Source organism: Anopheles gambiae, chromosome 2, assembly GCF_943734735.2.
Source record: "Anopheles gambiae chromosome 2, idAnoGambNW_F1_1, whole genome shotgun sequence".
NCBI lineage: Eukaryota > Metazoa > Arthropoda > Insecta > Diptera > Culicidae > Anopheles > Anopheles gambiae.
In genome coordinates this window covers 86,511,001-86,531,644 of record NC_064601.1, presented here as the reverse complement: position 1 = coordinate 86,531,644, position 20,644 = coordinate 86,511,001, and the positions used below count along the sequence as shown (strand labels likewise).

Below are 20,644 nucleotides of genomic sequence, written 5' to 3'. Positions count from 1 at the left end.
GTGCGATTTTTTCCTCCCGTTTCGTCACTCCGTGTTGGTCACTTTCGGCAGAACCAGGCAGGACCAGGCAGGCCAGGCCGGTGATTTTAAATATTTCACACGCTACCGTGCACACACAATCGGGCGCAAGCGAACGGCATGTCATCACGAGCCGGCATGTGCAGTTGGAACCGTGTTTGCTCGAGCGGTTTGTTCCCAGGTGGCAGGTGGAGAAGGTGTATCAAACGAGCGGGCAGCTTATAGAAGGCCGCATGTAGGTACAACGCGAGTACCGAATACACCGACCGATCCCCGCTCGACTGCTTTAATATAAACCCGAGTAAAATAAATACCAAAAAATGCACACATACATACACGTACATGGTCGGTGCGGTGCGACACGTTGCGGTGGCGGCCGTGGACGGATGAAATTTAAATATAAATTTTTGCGACACTTCACCGCCACCGCGCGGGCTGCCCGCGTTGATATCGTCGCCACCCGTGCGTTGCGCGGCTGAGCGCAACGCTTTAACCCAGTTGCGCATGACCTGCGGGAGGTATAAAGAGGGGGGGGGGGAGGAGTTTGCGTTGGTTTCTAAAATATTTTCACTTTTTCACCGTTCGACGTCACCTGACCAGCCGGCGGCGGCGATGTTTTATTTGATGTATTTATTTGCGCTACTGTGTAAATGTAACGTGCGGGGAGAGGCCTGTTAAGGCCTGTAGTTTAGACGTTAAAGGATGGATTTATAGCGTAGCGTATTTTATTGCCACGACAAAAAGAAAACGAAATTAAACCTGTGCCTCCAAAGTGCCACTAAAAGCAAATGCCCTTTTTTCCACACATGTTTTTACTTGCATGTGTTATCCAAAAATTAACAGCTAACGATCACACACACACACACACTCACACATACAAACACCACCCATTCACGGCTCATGAAGTGTATGGTGTGGCAGGCGCCGATGCTCGTGCCGGAACGATATGATCGTTCGCGTGGACATCATCATCAAAAACCTGACGAAGGTTCTTCCGCTCCCACCATCCTCCAATCCGGCTCATCCATAAATGAAGAAGCGAAACCTTCGCAAACTAAGCTCCTGCATTCGGTGGGGCCAATCGGTACCGGTGGGACAACGATGAGGGAAGGGAATGAGAGTGGGAGAGAAAGGCCAAGCTGCCAAAGAAAGTGGATGACGGGTTGCCGAAGAAAAACACATGTCAACAAGCTAGTTTCGACGGGTTTGGCTCCAAAATAGACAAGTGGTGGGGAGGTATGGCACACATACCCAAAAGATAGACACTCACATACACACTCAATTACAGCCCCGTTCCATGTTGGAGGCCGCCTATGATTGATTGAGCGAATCAATTTTCTGTCACCGGGAGTGTTTGGAGGAATCGGTTGTCGTCTCTTGTTTTTTGCTTGGTTCATTGGAAGTGCCGGTAGCAGCAATAGGTGGCACCTTCACGTTTTGGCTTCGGTGTCCTTCAAGAGTTATTTTAAGTCGAAATGGATTCAGTGAAATGGATAGAAAACAGCAATTTGGCAGGCTGGAAAGACTAGGGAGCGTGTGTTATTGCGACTGCCAAGATGTACGGCAGTTATTAAATCGATGTTTGGTGCAATTTGTTTTCCAGATGAACATGAGCAAGGCGTCAAATAACGTTGAGAAATGGTTGTTTTATGTGTTTTTGCGGCATCGTACAACTGGCCATCATCGATCTGTGGGTAAAGGTACACGTGTTTTTTGAAGCAACATTTTATGTAATTATTTTTCATTTTATTTTTTAATGTTGGTATTATTTTATTTTATATACCTTGTGCTTTGGAAAATTTGGAACTTTTAGCGCTGGCCTGATAAAATACGGATTCACTAAAGAATGTACAGTGGAACAATGTACAACATCCTTTTTCCTTGACTTGATTTTTTTTTTAATTTCTTGTAAGAACAGGCTAGTTGGCCGTATCACCTGAGTTATTTCAGAACAGTATCAAACTCAAACACAAAAAGCGGTATAAACAATACAGCAAAAATTATTCCTCCTGATTTAAAAAGAAAAAAACCAGAAACCAACCGTTGTTTCACCAAACTCTCAAAAAACACAAAACAAGCAAAAAGGAAAACTCTACCACCAACCGGAAAACGTCCACAGCGGTACGAAATAAAAACAACATTGTAGCAGTTTGGAACATTTTGTTGCGACCATGTGGCACTGTTTTCTTTGGACTGTGGCGCGTATGAACTGACCATCTCGGGAGGCCACAAATAAAAAAAAATGAGCCACTCGTCGAGGGACAGCATACAAAGTAAATAAACAACAAACGGTAAGTGAAGCAAGTACTAATGGATGCGCCTGGTGGTTCATACAATTCCAATGAGATCGGGCTGCTCGAAGCGGAAGAAAAATAACCGAAGCAAAACAGGCCTTAACAGGGAGGGTAAATATAAACCATACCGAAAAATTGTAGCCATAACGTTTGAAGTACGCCTGAAGTATACATCAGCATCCGAAATCGTAAAAATACAGCCTGTTCTTACGTCAGACAACTTTCTTCGCACATAATCTGACCATATGAATCACTTGTTAATAATATTCATTGATTATGTGGCTTCGTATTACAAGAAAATCTACTTCAATGATGCCTAACTAACTGTTCATTGTCCAAAGCAAGCCTATACAATCTTTATAAGCATTTATTTGTCAAACAATTCTTTTATCAGTCAAACTTGCCCAAAAATGGGTTACACTGTCAAATTGCAAAACAAAGCACAACATTTCATTTTGAAATGTTCAAAACATTTTTGCAATACTGTTACAATTTATTTATTTGTGCAACGTTTTTCCACCACCGGGGAGGGGGGGTGTTTCATTCGTTTCACGGGCAGTGTTCCATTCGATCCAGCTCACACAAATAAAAAAGTTGCAAAACAACCGTCGTTGAAGGCAACCCGTAAAAACGTAAAACGCAACATAATTTGTACATAATCCGAAGCATCCTTTTAAAAAAAGAACATCGCATCCGTTTCTTCCTCCTCCTTTTCCTCCTCCTGCGCATGCACGCACGCGTGTGGCGTGAAAAACAGAACCACCACAATCCATCCAATTTGCACGCATCGCGCGCACACAAACGAGCAAAGCATCGCATCCGCCGTGGCCATCTCCACCTGGCACCCCCCGTCTGGCCGCCCTTCCGTTCGGTGGGAAAAGATAATTTATGGAAAAAAGGTATCTACCGGGAGAGCATAAACTCCATTTATGCCGTTCCGCTCGGTGGGCCTTTTAATCAACATTCAGACTTCAGAAGCCGGCGTTTTGGACTGTTCCGTGAACCGGCGGCAGCCAGCGTTTGGTGGCGGTGAGCAAAGCAAGATTGGAATTATCTCCAGACCGACAGACCGTCGAACGGTGGGCGTGGGTATTTGGGTGTTTATTTTACGCCGAACGGCCGCACTCTTGGGAGGAGGGCAGAACAGAAAAAGAAGAAAACGAAGCAAAACAGACGATTCGTTGGGCTGCGATGATGCTGCTTTGATAAGCGAATTGAGCAGTCGCGGGCAAACGACGAACCACTTCTATCGGCGGGAAGGTTTATCTTCGGTACGCATAACGACTTTATCAAACATTTGAATAAGCAGCCCAATGGGGGGTGAAGAGGTTATCGGAGGGACCGCATCTAAATGTGTGCTCAATAAATGCAAAAGCTCGGCTGATAAATCGTTGCTCGGAAATTGGAAGAAGATAACCATTGAAGAGTCGCACAACAACTCCCGTTTGGGGAAATTGTTGTGCAATTCTATGCAAAGTGCTTTAAAATAACGTTGTAGATGGAACTTAACCTCATTCTCCGAAATTATATCCAGCCATCTCGGAACGATCACGTCCCCAATGGGAAACGGGTTCTGGACATGCACAGCAAGATTTCAATTCGATCAAATCTAATCAGAACCCAAACTCCCATCACTATCATATTGCAAAGCAATCTGTTGCATCTAATGGGAAAGCAAAAAAGATAAAAAATAAACCGCCCTATCCGGATGCATCTCTGCAATTACCAATCCGTGAAACGAGAAAAGATAATCGAAATTGATTTCTTCGTGCTTCGTGATCTAGCTCGATGATGTCATCCGGTTGAGATATATCACACTTTTTTGTTGCTAGAAAAAAATATTGTTTCCTGCTACACTGCACGTGCACTGGTACGCCATCATCAACGCGCGCTGATGCAATTTCCTGTGGGCTACGAGATTCATGATTCCCAATATCGATTTCTCAAACGCGGGACGAATATCTTGCTGGAAACGCGTTATGCATTGCGGAAACGCGTTTTACACACATACGCAAATACACACACACACACACACACACACACACACATACACACACACACACACACACACACACACACACACACACACACACACACACACCCATAATATGAGGTCACTTTTCGCCCGAATCCATACTGGCAAAGGGAAGCTTCACACCCTTAATCGCTAATCAATAACGCATAAAAACTAATGAAGCTATTAAATTTTCAATAGCAATTTTCCGGCGACTCGTTTCTGGCGGCCCACCCAGACGACGAAACCCCTTATGCCGGCGCCGGCCCGTTTCGACGGCTCTGCAAAACGTTGCTGCATTGTGTGCTATTTGTTGCGAAGAATCAGTGAGTCAGAGTGAGAGGGGCAGTTTGTAAGGGCAAATGTACGATTCGTGTATTCGTGTACGTGCAAGTGTTGAAAGCGCGCTAATAAACTGCGCGCACACGACCACACGACACGGTAGTATAAAACGCATGTCGCAAGTCGTTTAGCTGCGTCAAACTACTGCGCTGCACACACATACACTTACACGCTCACACACATTATAAGCTTACACGAGCGATAGCGGCACGTAACGAGGTCGTAAAGGAGAAATTAAAATTACATCCAACTGGATCCACAAGGTGCTCGATGGCACCTGGGGAGGGTAGCAGAGTTGGAGAGCATATTAATGCTGAATTTGGTATGTGCTAGCGTCAAGTTTAACGCATTTCTTGAAACGGGGAGTGATGTAAAATACTGAGCCCATATTCCATGTTGATATCGTAAGATTTTGTGTTTTTTTTTAAATTCCCAATGTACATTTATGATAAAAGAGATGAGTTGTAGAGTATTTGCAATGCGCCAGAATTCACTCCCCTGTTCAGAAATTTTAGGAAGAAGAGTCAAAGGATGGGGTTTTATCATACAAATTTAAGGTGACAGTACATTGACCGCTTGACACATCAATCTGGAATTTATGTCTAAACTTAATTAACAGTAAAAAGCATATAAAGTACAGACAAGAGCTAAAAATATTAACAAAATGCATTTCAAAGGTAAATGAATCTCCCAAGCAATTAATATAGCCCAGCCTGGGTCAATTTAGAGCTACAAATCAATACAATTTCTGGCCTACATCATAGAAGATCCTTCAAATCGGATGAAATATCTTGGTAATAATGGTAATGAGGACTTAACTATATACGATACAGGAGTTTATTTGTTAAAAATCGTTTACTAAGAATTTGAATGATCTCCACCAATAACGTCATCCATGAATTACGTAACGCTGAGAACGACGAACGGACGGAAAAACTTACCAAAAACTTACTTAGTGCAATTGACGACAGGTGACGACACGCGATTCGAAGCAAATGACACGAGATTCAGAAGTAACGCTCGAAGCAGGTGTAATGCCACTCCAATTCCAATCGAATTCAATTCGTTTTACACAAATAGGAAATGGAGTTAATGCAGTGAGCAGTGCTGCAAAATGTCATGAGTATCACGAGATTTTCACCAACGAAAACAATGAACATATCCGTGGTAGCTTGATGCTCATTGCTGATAATCAATAAAAGTGCGTCATGATATGCTGAACGCGACATGCGAATTATTGAGTCCAACGCGATACTCTGAATGACAAACTTAGCTTAATGTCGGCGCAAGCATAATCATGATTTTTTCTGGCTGTGAACAGTGCTGCCAAATGCCAATGTTTCAGTCATCAACACTCATGACTGAAACGAAGCTCAAATCAGATCACGTACACAACTGAGATGATCAGTGACGATACTCAAACAGTTGGAAAATCAATCACATGCTTGGTGACATTTAGTTTAGCAACCAACTTTTGGTCACTCACTTGGTCACGACATTTTTGTCGGCGATAATCACGACATTCTTGGAATATACTTGGCGCGTGGGCTCTAGCAACAAAATGAGCATGTTTTCTCCCTATATCTGTTTTGAATATCTGTCGGGTCAAACAGCGGGAAAACATGCTCATTATGTTTCTTGGAACCACTCGCAAGCACCGCATTCTCATGACTATCGTGATGATCATCGGCACAAAATGTTGTGACCAAATGGCTGACCAAGAGTTGGTCAAAAAAAATGTCATCAAGCATATGATGGACGCACCAACTGTTTGAGGCTCGCCTCTGATCATTACAGTAGAGCCCGTGACGCTGACATTTTGTTGTTGTTTCAGCCGGAATTTGTCATGACTATGTCAGTGACATTTTGCAAAACTTAACACAGCAAAAAAAGTCGTGACATAGTGACTGATCAAGCGATGGTCACAAATATGTCATGAGCATGTATAAGTCACACCAACCAGTGACATTTTGCAGCACTGGCAGTGAGTCCCCTTTTGTTCGCAGCCGAAACTGCTGGAAACAGTACCCATTTTATTAGCATTTTTTGCTTACGTAACTGATGGATGACGCCTTGTTAAAAATGAAGCAAAATTTTGCACTGTTTAATTTAAATTAAACTTTTGACTCGAATTCTCTCTAATACGCGTACCAAACATCTGTGATGTGCTAGTTATCAAGTGTGACTTTTTTTTATCCGAATAGCTCCAACCATCGTCCAATGAATATACCATTATCATTTTGTGCGTGGTATCACCCATTTGAATCTTTATGAGCGCGTTGGTTTTTTTTCCAGAAAGAGAGCAACAAACCATATACCGTTCGGCTCAAAACAAAGCGAAAGCTTAATTCCATCATAATCAGTTAAGGTTAAGTGGACTAAGCTTCACCAGACAAAGGAAAACTTTCTCGCTTGCTTTGTTTCGCTTTGGCAGATTGGTTCCGGGGGGCAGCGCGCCGCTACAGCCTGATTGGCTGCTGCTGATGCGTTGACTGATAAATGCACCGAGCAAAGCTAAAAACCTCTCTTTTGTTCAAATATTCGCTCCCCCGCCACTCGTTACATTCGCCATTTCGGCTGCATCCCCGACCATGGCTCACCCTGAAGCATTTTCACATACTCGACCAAACTCGGAAACGGATACAACCGGGCGACCAGCGTCAGTGGAAGCAACAAGCGTGGTGGTCCGAAAGTATTTGGTCCAAAAATTTCCACCCGAAACGGACACCACCAACGCCTGATGAAGTTGTGTGTGTACAGATAGTGCTGTACACGAAACGGCAGCACGCACACATTCACACATACACCCGTCAGCCATGAGTCACCCACTGCGGGCCCAGAAGTTCCGCCCCATCCAGAACCCAACGCTTTAATGCCCTCTTTGTTCTACTAGCACACAGGGGGCCACCCCAGTTTTCACCGTCACCGACGGATGGAAAAGCGTTGGCAACTCAATCTCCGAACTTGGTGATGGAATTTTATAGAGTCGCACCCACTCTACTCTGCCTCTGCTTAGTGGTTTTCCACACATACACACACACACACACAATCACACTCTCTTGCACGTTACACACAGTGATCTCGTCCTTCCAAAATAGTCCTTCATTTCTGGTCCGTACAATCTGGACAGGCTTGGTGTGCCTTAGCGTATAACACTGAGTCTTACACAACACTCCTCACAGCAGAGGGGTCCGAAGAGCATCGTGAGATGGTGCACCCCCGCCGCCCAAAAAATGTCCCAAAAACCGTAGTGTGGTCTTTTCGTCCTCCTGCCGCGTGACTGAGTCGCTCGGTAGTTCCCCAGAATGGGCCACTCGATGGCACTACGGCACGGTTCACAACACTGTTACGCAAGCGTTTCCTCCGCAAGCAGGGTAGACAGACACTTGCGCACGATTCCTTTGTTCCCGTGCTCGGTTTTGGAATGCAAACTACCGGAACGAAATTCTCGGGGGCTCGTTTCGGTGCGCCGTCCGGAGTATTGGGTTGTAACTCGATCGAACGAATCAGACACTGACACAAGGGAGAAAAAAAAAGGAACACGGTACGTCCAAAATCCCATGTGTGTGTGTGTGTGTGTGACTGGGATGGTTTGAAAGCACATAAGAGGCAAGAAGCAGTATCGGAACATAAACATGCAAACTAATGTTTTAGCTCGTTTTTATTCAAATGCATAAAAAGCGCTCCAAACGATGCAAGATAGCGAGAAAAAATCGAAAAAGAAAAGAAATCTCTTGGTTTGTAAATTTGATCCTAAGGATACACACAGCGTCTGTCAGTCAATCGTCTTTTGCGAAAGGGGGGTGAAAACGACCCCCTGCCCGACTGCCTAGTTTCCATGTGAAATGTGATCTATTTGTGGATTGTTGTTTCAGGTCGCGCAAAAAGGAATCGAGAAAAAAGCATTTCCCTGTTTTCGGTGTATTATTTTACGACATTCGTATAAAATGTCAATTATGCAAATTATGCAAATGTGCTTAGCGGCGAGGCCTCTCCCCACTGCTGTTTTTCCTTTTGAATACGTTTCTGATCGTAATAGTTTCTAGCTGATGGATGAACTGAAAAATGTATTTTTAGGACCTATTTCAACGCATTCTATTATATTTGCTTGCTGTGTAGGAACGAAAACCAGCAATCTTCCATGAAATAATGGCCATAAAGTCAATTAAACCATGTAGTAAGTATGAAAAAAAACCCATAATGATGGTAACAAAAGAAAATGTGTATACGAATAACTTTATCCCGTCCTTCGCTTCTTACAGACCATCACAAACGATCAAGAAAAGTACCCAAAAAATAAAAGCACACACACATTGCCAACATCATACCGTTTTCTTTCGCGTGCATCAACCGCTTGGCAACATCGTCGTACACGCTGGGACAGCGGGTCGTTGTATTTTACGTTACTGTCTCGGAATCATTAGTTTTGCGCTGGCAGTTTGTCCCTCCTCCCCTGCTCGTGTACACTGTAGACGGCGGTGAACTGCACCGAAAATAAGTATCATTATCGATGAATTATGATTACACCGGGTCTTTCCATTGCTGCCCCGAAATGGGAGTCAAGCGAACGTTTCTGCTAACCCCTTTCCCAGCAAGCGCACCATTGCGTTTACGGGTGAACCACCAGGCGCTTCCATCGCCACGCAACCATGAACCACCAGGCGTCTCCATTAGAATGAATGTTTCAGCCGGTTGTAGTTCCCCCTATTCTTGCCCGGCTACGGGACTGGCACAGTTCGCAGGTTTAGCGCAAATTGACTCACTTCTTTCTACCATTCTTCCCTTTCCACGGGCATGCGGGTGCGTGAATGAAAGAGAGAAACAAACTCATGCTTATACGAAAAAAAACACACTCACAGTCAGGCGCGAAATGAAACGTAACGAAGTGTATATAAAAATAAATCTAAGCCTTGTTTCGGCCGGTCCGACGGTGTCAGTGTCCGAAATGGCGAACGATTGCGGACCACGGTGGGAGGCAAAGAAACTGACCGTGGTGGCCGTTACAGTCGTCTGGCAACCACCATCACCACCACCACCACCACTACAGACGAGATCAAATAGCTTAGGCAAAATGGTCAAACAAACGGAAATATGTCAACATCAGGCCGATTTCGATTGCCACTTCCACCAGCCATATTTGCCTCCTCTTGGCAACTGCTTCTCCTCCCGTAGGCGCAATTTGCCATTTCGTTCGCTTGCACGTACACCGGGAAACCGCCCGTGTTGATACGGATGAAGATTACCGTGCGGTCAGTTTCGGGAGCGCGGAATATTTTCACGCATTTTTCCCCTTTGCATACCCCAGCAGCCGGTCGGGAAGATGATGGTGATGCGTATCTATATAGCAGCGAAATTATTTGCATCGCTTCAGTCAGCTGAGAGTGTGGGAGTGTTTAGAGCGGCTAAACCACCAGCCCAGCAAGAGCAATTTGCCAAATCGTTTGTGAACGTAGATTTGCTTTGATTTGAATATCTATTTGCTCCACAACCAGTCCCGGATGAAGGAAATTGTTGCTTTGCAGATTAAAAACTTAATAATATAATTATGGTTTCAATTACAGCACCACTCATTTACTTAAGACCACAACATACCGAGCCGATTCAATTGCCCGAATCGCGCATGAATAGATAACGCTACAAGGATCGTACAAATATTCATACTCTTTTCATTCAAAAAGTCCCCTCCGAAGGGTCATTATGTAGTTCCGAGTAACCGCAACACTCGCCTCCAAACACTTGAGATGGTGCGACGAACGGAATCTAGCTTTGGCCGAATTTTACCACGAGCCTATTTAAATTCACCGAAAGTAAAAAAGCTCCTGCCTAGTGTTGTGTTTGGGAATCAGAAACGGCTGCTGAGATTTCCCATCTGTGCCATTCCCGTCGTATCGGCGTACCGTTTCAGATGACGTCTGTGCAGGCGATCCCGGCGAGCGACAAAGGACTATTTTATCCAGCCTCCTGTCTGTGTGTGTGTGTGTGTTGCTTTAACCGCCCTCTTTTTCGGCTGCTAACCTCGATGTTAACCGTCCAGCCAGTGGAAGGGAAGGCGTTTTGCCGCAGCTGGAAGAAAATCGGCTTAATGGTGTAAACATTCTGCGACACTCAAGCGGCAACGCACAGACATCGTCTTGGCGTCGTCTTTGAATATTTCATACGGTTGCGAGCTGTAGCACAAAAAACCAGATTCTATGCGTGCCAGTGTCCTCCCATCCATCGTTCCCCTTTGCATGAGCAAGCGGTACATATCGAAAAGCACCAGCATGCATTGAAAAGCTTCTTTTCCACTCGATGAAGTGATCCCTTTATGCTCTTTTGCTCGCTTCATGTCTTCGAAAAGAGGCCGATTTTCCACGCAGCAAAACGAATGCCAAACGCCTGCGTCGGGTACGCTTTTATTGCCCGTTTTGAGGGTTGTGAAATTTGAGACCGATGTTATTTTGACTCGCTCATCGGATGGTTGAACTGCGTACGGCGAATACAATCACGCGCTACCATAAACTATCAAACTCGCTCGCTGGTGGCATTATTTGCGTGCGGGATAGGAAAATAAAGTGTTTGAAAAATAGTGTACCCGTTCCACTCTTTTCATTTACTACAAAATGCGGTAAATAGAAAGCATCCCTTTTGTTGAGGTTGGATTGTTTGTTGCGTGAAGCATTTCTTTTGTCAGCGCATTTGATTATAGCATGCATATTTAACCTACAAGGGGACGTCTTGTTCGTCCTTTGCATTCTTAAGTTTTTCGCATCCATGTTTCTCAGGAAGATAAAATTTTAATTAAAAAAAATATTTAAAGACAGACTTGTTCAAAAATATCAAACGGGTGATAAAATGCGAGAACGCAGTAATAAACAGATCAAACCCAAGAGCAACGGAATGATTTTATGCATATGCAGTTTATAACGATGCAGTGGTACATTCGAAACATATACCAGAAGAACTATACAAGGTAAGGCATAGTTCAGCTCAAAATAAAAACCCGCAGCAATGCAACCAATTCACCATTACCTGAGAAAGGTTGTATAAAAAAGAGGTCAAGTCTTTCGTACTTTACATTACACAGATACATTCCCAGGAAAATATAGCGTAGGCACATCAAAAGGAAAGAGTCTACGATCGGATCAAATGCGTGAAAATGAGGAACAGTATTCTTCCCCCGATAGAACGTGCAGGCAATAGTACAAAAAAAACTCTTAGTGTAGATACACTTGCATATCAAAACTCAACAAGGATGGTCACGTCAGTGTGTTGTTCTGTCGAGTGTCCATTTTAACGTCGTTTAGACGTTTAGACGTAAAAGTGAAAGTGAAATTTTGGGTATTCCGTTTTATTTCTAACTACATTCCTAACTATTGAATTACATGAATTACATTGAATTAATAAATATACAAATATACAAGAAAATGCATTTAATTTAATTATTCAATATTTTTTATAGTTGAAATAGTTGAAGAATAAAAATTATTTTTGGTTTTTTGTTTTATTTTTGGTAAAAATTATGGTATATAATTTTGGTGTACGATAATCCATATTCTGACTAATATTTTATTAAATATAGCCGAAAACCCCTACATTTCACGATCAAATTCACTGGGGCTGTAACCTGGGCTTTAGATGATGCAAGAAGCTAAAAGTTATCTTTTAACTTTTGCTCGAAGATATTAAAAGTGTATTTTTATACCTCACAACAACAAACATAATAACAGTGCGTTATGCTTGATGTTTCATTTTGTGTAAGCCGGGTGTGGGTGGGTCGCCGTTTACCCGGACTCATCGGGACACGACCTCGTCAGGATACTCGAATAACAAGGATAATGGGTAAAAGTATTGATTTTATCACACATTTTCAAGTCTTTTTTGAAATTTATATTATTTTTTGGTAAAACCTAGGAAATTTTTATGAACTTGCTTGTTTTTTCAATAAGATTGTTTGAAATTTGCCATGAATTTTAGCATTTTTTTCTAATAACAATTTGCTCTGATAAATTTTTTTTTTAATATTCTCCTCAGCACGCAATGTCATTTTTGTATTGAACTTTCATTCCTAAACAGCACGGATAAATTGACAGCCGGATAAAAGGTACCCGTATACACGTCGTCCCACTCTATTATGTATTAAAAAAACATTATACAGAATTCGAACATTAAAAATTAAAAAGGAATATTTCAACACTCGTTTACCATCATACATTATTTAAACTAAACATAATCCCTTTATCTCATCACCACAAATCTCCCTTTTCCTTCTTAAAAAAAACACTCAGGCACGAATCCGTCTACCTGGCGTCTCAAATCTTTACCCTTGGCATCGAAACACAGCAGCCATGGCTCAAACAAAACAAAATAAGAAGACAAAAAAGCTTTCATGTATAATATGTTGTAATCCATGTCCCTTCTTCCCCGTCGCGAGCAGACGACAAACAGTCAACTGTTTCGAAACGTACTTTCTTTCCAATGCTACCCTATTGGCGTGCCGTACGCTGCACTGCACACAGCCACAGGGAGGGTTGGGTTGGCCGTGAAATCCTCTACATTCTTCACCCATACACCCGCCGAACAGGCACCCGACGGTAGCTTGCCCTTGATAGTTTCGACACGGGTCTGTTTCGGCTGTTTGTGTGTGTGTGTGTGTGTGTTATTCCGCCACCCGAACCATGCATGCATGCAAGCTACAAAAATAGTGTGCATTGATGCAAAAGCGCACACACCACCAACACAAACCATTGTTCGGTCAAGAGGGGGGGGGGGAAGGGGGGGAGAGGGAAAAACGTGGGATAGTGAAGGAAGGGGATAACAATACAAAAGTGCCGTGCCAGGGCCGGCGTTAGGTTGCGTGGTTAAAATAAACATAAATAACTGTTGCGTTGCGTGGTCGCCCAACGCCCAACGCCAGCGGCAACTGTTGCTGCCAAACCACTGCCAAAACATCCTCCCCCCCCCTCACCACCTATCTCTTATTACCCTTTGGGAAGTGCCCTCGAAACGGGAAGAGATTAAATGTAGAGAATGGAACCAACGCTAGAGAAAGCCCTTTTTCCATTACATTAGCTAAATCCTTCTCAGAATGCACACACACACTCGGGAGCTGATAAATAAATGGTGCAATTCCTTGCGGTGATGATCAATGTAGGGATATCGACTTCCAGTGCCACTATCTCTGTGCTCACCCTTTTAGAAGCTAAAGTGCACACTCGAACGATTTAATTCAATTGCATCCAATCCGACCTGATCCGTAAGATAAGAAGCGTGTAAGACTCTTTCATAAATCACCTGGAACTAATCCGATTTGCTGAAGGTGAAAGCGTGTGCCCCTGCAACTCACCCTTAACCTGCTTCCCCTAATACCTTTGGGCCACACGCAGCCCGCTAGAAAAGGGAGACAGGGAGAGACAGACAAGGAGCGACTGCCCCGGCACTGCTGCACTTAGCAGGTGCGACTGACAACTAAATGCAGTTTGAATCGATACACCGTTTAATCCCCTAAAGGGACAACAGCGCCTCCGCCTCCCAAAACAACTGCCCTACATTGGTGCGCTGCTGCTCCGTGCTACTGCTGTGCATTTCAGGAAGAGTAAAATTGTGCGCAACGAGAAGGGGGAGGATTTTCCACGCTTCAATCGTTTCCTAGGGATTTAGCACTGCTCGTAGCGCTCAGGTGTTTACACTAAGCTGGCCTTCCAATTGTCGCGTACTTTGATTGCTTGCAACCGTTTTGTATGAATCTTTTCAAGCCTTTTTGTGTCGTGTGTTACTTCCTCTCTCTCTATCTAATTTGACTCATAAACAACAACATCACTCATTCATATCGCTGCCGGAAGAGAACATTATTACTTTAAATCAATGCTCACCGGTGGATGTTTTGAATGACTGTGTGTTTGATGTAGTGCACTCAACGCACACACCCACAGTTATCGATCCCACACCCCACCCAGGCACACAGGAAAAAGCGAATCCCAAGAACTTCCAAACTCGACAAATCGGATTAAGAGTGTGTATGAGTTAATTTGATTTTATTTATGTTCCTCCCGGCCAAAGCAACAATTTTGCTTTGTTTTCCAAGGCTTAACGGGAAAATTCGCAGCAGCAAGGGCGGGGAGGGCACATAGCAGTCGGTGGGAAGCACGCCGGGGAAGCACAATTTCACTGGTTGTATGTTATTTTTGTTTGCATTTTTGTGTTGCTGTTGTACGTTTCGTTATTTTAATTATTGACATTCACATGTGTGCCACACGCGCAGCAGCAGCGGCGATGCGACATTTTAACGACGTACGGCTTCGCAACACCGGCGCAAAACACACAACGGTCGGTGCGAGGTTTCATTACGGTCGTGTGTATGCGAATTTGAATATGAATTTACACGCTCAGCAGGGGTGCAAAAGGGTGGCGGACGGGCAGACAGGGCGGAGGGCCGCATCTAAATGTCACCCATTCTTATTTTATTGTGATGTTTAAATACCTGGTTTAGCAGCAGTGTACAAGAGGTGTGTGGTGTTCAAGGAGTAATACTGCAGCATCTTGGGTGAAATGCACACACATAGCCGGAGATGAATGTATTGGTACGAATTTCTTGCAAATTTCATTGAAAATGTGTACGCGTATAGGAATCATCATGACAGATGTGAGGCAATGCTTTTGTACCTTTTGGAAAACCAACATTCATACCCTCAACTCATTATATGAGGTCTTAACCTTAGAAATTGTTATTGTTGTTTAGAAATTGTTAAACTGTGAAGTTGACACTTGAATAAACTCCAATTGAACGGAATCAAGCTTTTAAGGACTATATTTAGCTGAAAGGATCAATCCAGGAATTAATTGGTACACAAGAATTCAAATTTCATTCATATGATCATTCAGTCGTAATTTTGCAAAGCTCGAATTCATAACAGCGACTCTGCAAACCAATTAAAGAACCAAACGAAAAGCAAAGTTTCGTTTGAAGTTTCAATAAGTTCAATAAGTTAAAATGAGTTTTAATTTTGTTCAATATTTCTCAATTTTTTAGGTAAAATAGCCCATTTTTTCCTGTTTCTTTCAATGTCTTCTTCTATTTGGCATAACGTCCTATGCAGACATGCCGGCCTATACAGGCTTTCATTACCACACAGCCGGATAGTCAAATCCTTGCCACGGGGAGACGGTCCATTCTAGGTTTGAACCCATGACGGACATGTTATTGAGTCGTACGAGTTGACGACTACATCACCAGACCGGCCCAGTGAACAGTGAAATAGTACCTGGGAAACATGAACAAACATATCAAGAAGCAGAAATCGCGTCAACTGACTTCGCAGTGGCATGCAATGATGCCAAAATTCAATGCGACTATTTTAGGTGAATTTCGGAAGATTTTAGATAAAACACCCTAGCTCTATTCCAACTGGACCAACATCCCCCAGCATCGTTCCATCGAAATAATCTGGACCTACATGATGCAAAAGCTCTACTCAAATATTTTTGTCATAAAAACTTAAGAGTAATTGACAAAAATCGTAGGTAGACCTTAAAACATGCCTACACGCATGTCTTCGTCCGACATGGCGAACATTCCGCATTACTGACGAGAGGCGGCTCGCAAAGTCGTAGATTTATTTTTGAAAGTAATCTGGAATAATTACCTTTCATGTTCATGATAAGAAATAATTCGCTTAATTCTTTTTCTACAGCCAGCTGGAAAAATCAATTTTTTATGCAAACGTTAGGCGTATTAGGTTGTTTGTCTCAATTGATCACTAAAATGATCTCCAAGTGATCTTTTTTTTATAAAAAGTCTTCAAGTGGTTTCGAGATTTATAACTATAAGATTACAATACACTTGCTATGTAAAATCGCTCTTAATAGCAACAACTTCAGTCATTTGTGTCATTGGTTGTGTACTGCTTTTGCCTCGGAAAACTATGATTTTACTAATTATTCAATAAAACGTAACTTACAGGACGCCATAACTCAAATCTTTAGCATTTATACTACACAAATAAGCAAAACATGCTAGCTTGAAGAAACTTTAAACATGTCTAAGAGACACCGTTTTCCCTTATATATTCCTCCCAGTTTTTTTTCATCTCTAATTTCTTGCACATTCATTTTCAAATTCCTTCATGCAAGAGCGCTGGGGCAAACCTCCACCACTCCTTCACACACGAACAAATCTGATTCAATCTGATAAGAAAGCACGCGCACACATACAACCCTGCCTGAAACTATTTTCATCCCGTGCATGTTGCAGCATTAGGCGCAAACGAAGAAAGAAATAAACGAAATACCATTTCGCAAGCAACCGACCCCGCGTACTGCTACTTACGTGTTCTGCATACGAACGGGCACCCGAACTTTGGTCCCTTTTGGTCGTGTCACACGGGCGTCACAGTTCCTTAGCTGGCCCAGCCGATCCTGCTTCCTTTCACTAAACCGCACACGTCCCCTCAATCACACTTGGTCACACTGGATTAAAGCACATACACACCCACAAATACAGGATAACCCAGAAGTGAATCCTGCCCTTCTGCCGGGTCCACAATCGCCACACTAATACCACACCAAAAACACACTTCCAAACCAGCAGCAGCAACAAGGACACTTTGCCTTTGCCGGAAAGAGATAAAAACAAAAAGAAAACCAAACAAAACTATTCTTTCATCAAGCTGCACACTTCGACGATTGCACACACCAAAAGGAATAAACTGCAGCGCTAGTGTTGGGGTGGCAGTTGCTTTCTTTTTCTCTCGACTGCTGTTATATTGCCTTCACGCTCACACTTTCGTTCACACTCACACGTGGGACCACACAGTGTGGCGTTGGGAAAACTTTCAAAACTTGCTCGTGCTTTCTCGTTCACGCACACACACAGACTCACTTTCGTGGCGAATCGATTTCCACCAGGACGTTCTCGACTGCTTCGTTCTAAGTGCGGTTTACTTAGAATGCTTCGCTCTCTCTCTCTCTCTCTCTCTCGCTCTCGCTTGCCACGATCGTCAGGAGGTTGGCGAGAAATTTTAACGCTTCTTTCGTTTGTGATCGTTGGTGGCAAAGGGGGGGGGGGCGGGGTGGTAAAAGAAAAACACGCGCACAAACGTTTACCAAATGAGCGTGAAAAAACAGCACTCACCAAACACCACTCAGCCGGCCATTCCCAGACAAAATTCCGACACGTTTTGCCCTTAGGCCCGCAGCGCACAACAAGCTAAGATGTCTCACACGACCGTCCGCTGTTGCGAACTTTTTCGGCTTCCGATGCTTAACCGTCGACCAAAAATTCACCAAACGACGCCGAAGCCTTACACAACAATTGCTTCCACGCGAAAAGGGAGACGCGCACACGGACACATAAACTGTTGGTCATGCATTAAACAAAGAAGAAAAAACAACAACAATTCGGCTGCTGTTTTTTGCCTCACACATACACACGCTCACAAATGCACCAAGCACACGGACACTGACACGTATGCATACAGCCACATACACACAGCCACACACACACACTATTGCAGTGACAAAGGAAAGCACACTACGGTCACACCGCTAAGGAGGTTTTCGGAAATTTCACTTCCACTGCACGGGAAAACTTCTGCACACACTGCTGCGGTTGCGGCTTTTTCAAAATTTCCCCGGCACGCACACACACACACTCACACATACACACACGCTCACGGTCGACACGGTGTTTTCTTTCTGGCGGAGCTTCACTTGCAGTGCGTTCCCCACCCCCGTTCGGAGTTCGAGGATTTTCGAGATTTTAATTTTCGGAGCTTCACGCACAGACAAAATGTCTAACTGGTTTGCCGTTGTTTGTTTTTGTTGAAAGTTGCACCACTCACCACTTTCTTCTCGCCGTTGCCGTAGCTTGTCGAGGAACGGGTGGTTTTCGACTTTTCTGTTCTGGTTAGCTGTGAAAGTGTGAGTCAATTTCAAGACTCAAGTCAATTTCAAGTCAAGTTGCAAGATTTAGACATTTTACATGCACATTTTACATGACATTTGAGGGCGTAGAAAATTGGAAACTTCTGCCAGATCATTGCTTCAATATGTTTATTTTCATACAATACTATGCTCTCAATAAATGTGACTTATTTCCTTAATTTTCATTTCCCATTTATTTATTCACCAAATCTGACTTCAATCTAAGCTTTCGACAAATGGAAATATCTCTACAGTTTATTCTTATTTGAACATTTTTAATATTCGTATGGTATGAAAAAATAATGTAAAAATCAGTTAACAATCTTATCGTATTAAAGTTTGCATAAGTATTGTCATTTTAAGTCGTCATAATATAATAACTGTCCCTGTTGATTAGCAAGTAGCTCAACTTCCAATGAAAATTTTCATCAATTAATACAATTGATTTTAAATTCCTATTTCATCAACCGAACGTCAGAAAGTAAGACAAACAACAACAACACTTTAAGCAACAATGAAAAAGAAATTGTTAGACAACCAGCAACAAAACCAAATTTACTGCTTTTTACTGCCATTTCGATCTTTCCCGCAAGTGAAGTAAATGAATAATAAATGAAAAACAATGTTCCCTTGAATATTCTCGCTATTAGATCACTTCAGCACGTATCAGAATGTCATTCCCCTCCCCCCTAAAAGGCGAGTTCCTCGAGTGTCCGATGTTGCAGTTGCTTGTGTCTCGTTCGCACATCTTGCAGCAAATTATGTAATTTCATTCGCGAAGCTCCGTCTGACGGTCTGTCCACTCGACGCCGATTTCAACTCGATCATGAGCACAGTGGATAGTTGTTTTTTTTCTCTTTAACTCATACTTTTCTAAAACCTCACATGCACAAACTAGCGATCAGTTTTTCATTCTTTTAATTTAACAGTCCTTTTTTTGCTTTTGGCCGATGCAATGGAATCTACGACTCCGAACTTCTAACCAAACAAAGCTTTCCCGAACAACTCGAGCAACCACAACAACCGGGAGTGTAACGTTCTGGGATCGGCAGATCTCTGTCCGTGTCCGTCCCCCACTCTGCCTAGCTGCTCGTGCCTAGCTCACACAGTCACACATGCAAAAACAATACACACATACACACGCACAGGCGCACACGTACACGTTCTTTCCCTCCGGCGGTGGTAGGACACGCGTTGCCTACCGTTTGTTGCGCATACTACAAACGCCTGCAACGAGTTCCTTCGGCCGACTGAGCGAGTGCCAGGTCAGTAACGAGCCAGTAACGTCCAGCTTGCAGGAAGGCTGCTGTGGTATCGTCGTTCGTGTCCCGTCGGCCACTGTTTCCCGAGCGGTTGCCGACCGACCGTAACCCACACGGCACACTGGTCGGCGAGCTTGGGCAAAGGAAACGCAGGGGAAAATAACGATGCAACACACTACGGCACACTCGAATTAGCTGGATTTTGTCTTTTTAGAAGACGGATATGTTTGTGGTTTTGTTTTTATGCAATGTTTTACTGCTTAACTACACAAAGCGAGTTGCAAATATTTCTGTTTATAGCCGTACCGCTCCGCACACAGCAGCCTCGATTACTCGATCGAACAACACAGGCCCGACACAAACAGACACACGCGTACAGTTTCCGCGAACCACCAGACACGGAGACGGGGATGTTTTTCCGGTGAAAATCCGCAACGCACTGAGCGTAACGTCGAATGCGCTAGCGAGTAGACTTCTACTGCTGCTGCTGCAAAAAAAAAATCTCCCCTTCACCACCGCTGGCGAGATCGTTAAGGCGAGCGCCCGCGTTATGCAGGCACTCTCGATCGAGATGAGCACGCGCGCACTGAGTGCCACGTGGTGAGCTACGGGCGAGCAAACGAATGGTTGGCAGACAGAAAAAAGAAGAAGCAGAAATAAAAAACTGTCACACAAAAACCCCTTTTCAAAAGAATCGGTTTTATTTTTGGTTCTTGAAGCTTACCGGGAAGACCGTACAGAGGGCGCTGCAATCGATTGAGAGGAACATTTCTTTGCGGCTCGTGGCACCATCACAACGCTTTTCACCGATTTCG

At 43.6% G+C, this 20,644-nt stretch overlaps 1 protein-coding gene across 22 annotated transcripts in view; it reads right to left on the bottom strand.

Moving 5' to 3' along the window:
* LOC1276287 (glutamate-gated chloride channel) overlaps positions 1-20,288 on the bottom strand; it is a 111,929-nt gene extending 91,641 nt beyond the window's left edge. For 6 of the 22 annotated variants that reach the window (XM_061652211.1, XM_061652212.1, XM_061652213.1 and 3 more), the window contains exons 1-2: positions 19,728-20,110; positions 16,973-18,554 (exon numbers count right to left, since the gene is read on the bottom strand). The gene's annotated coding sequence lies outside the window, so the exon portion shown is untranslated. Of the gene's footprint in view, positions 1-16,972; positions 18,555-19,701; positions 20,114-20,135 lie in introns of those variants that run through there. The other 16 variants (XM_061652202.1, XM_061652206.1, XM_061652207.1 and 13 more) reach the window with 9 other exon arrangements.
* Positions 20,289-20,644: the final 356 nt, after the last annotated feature.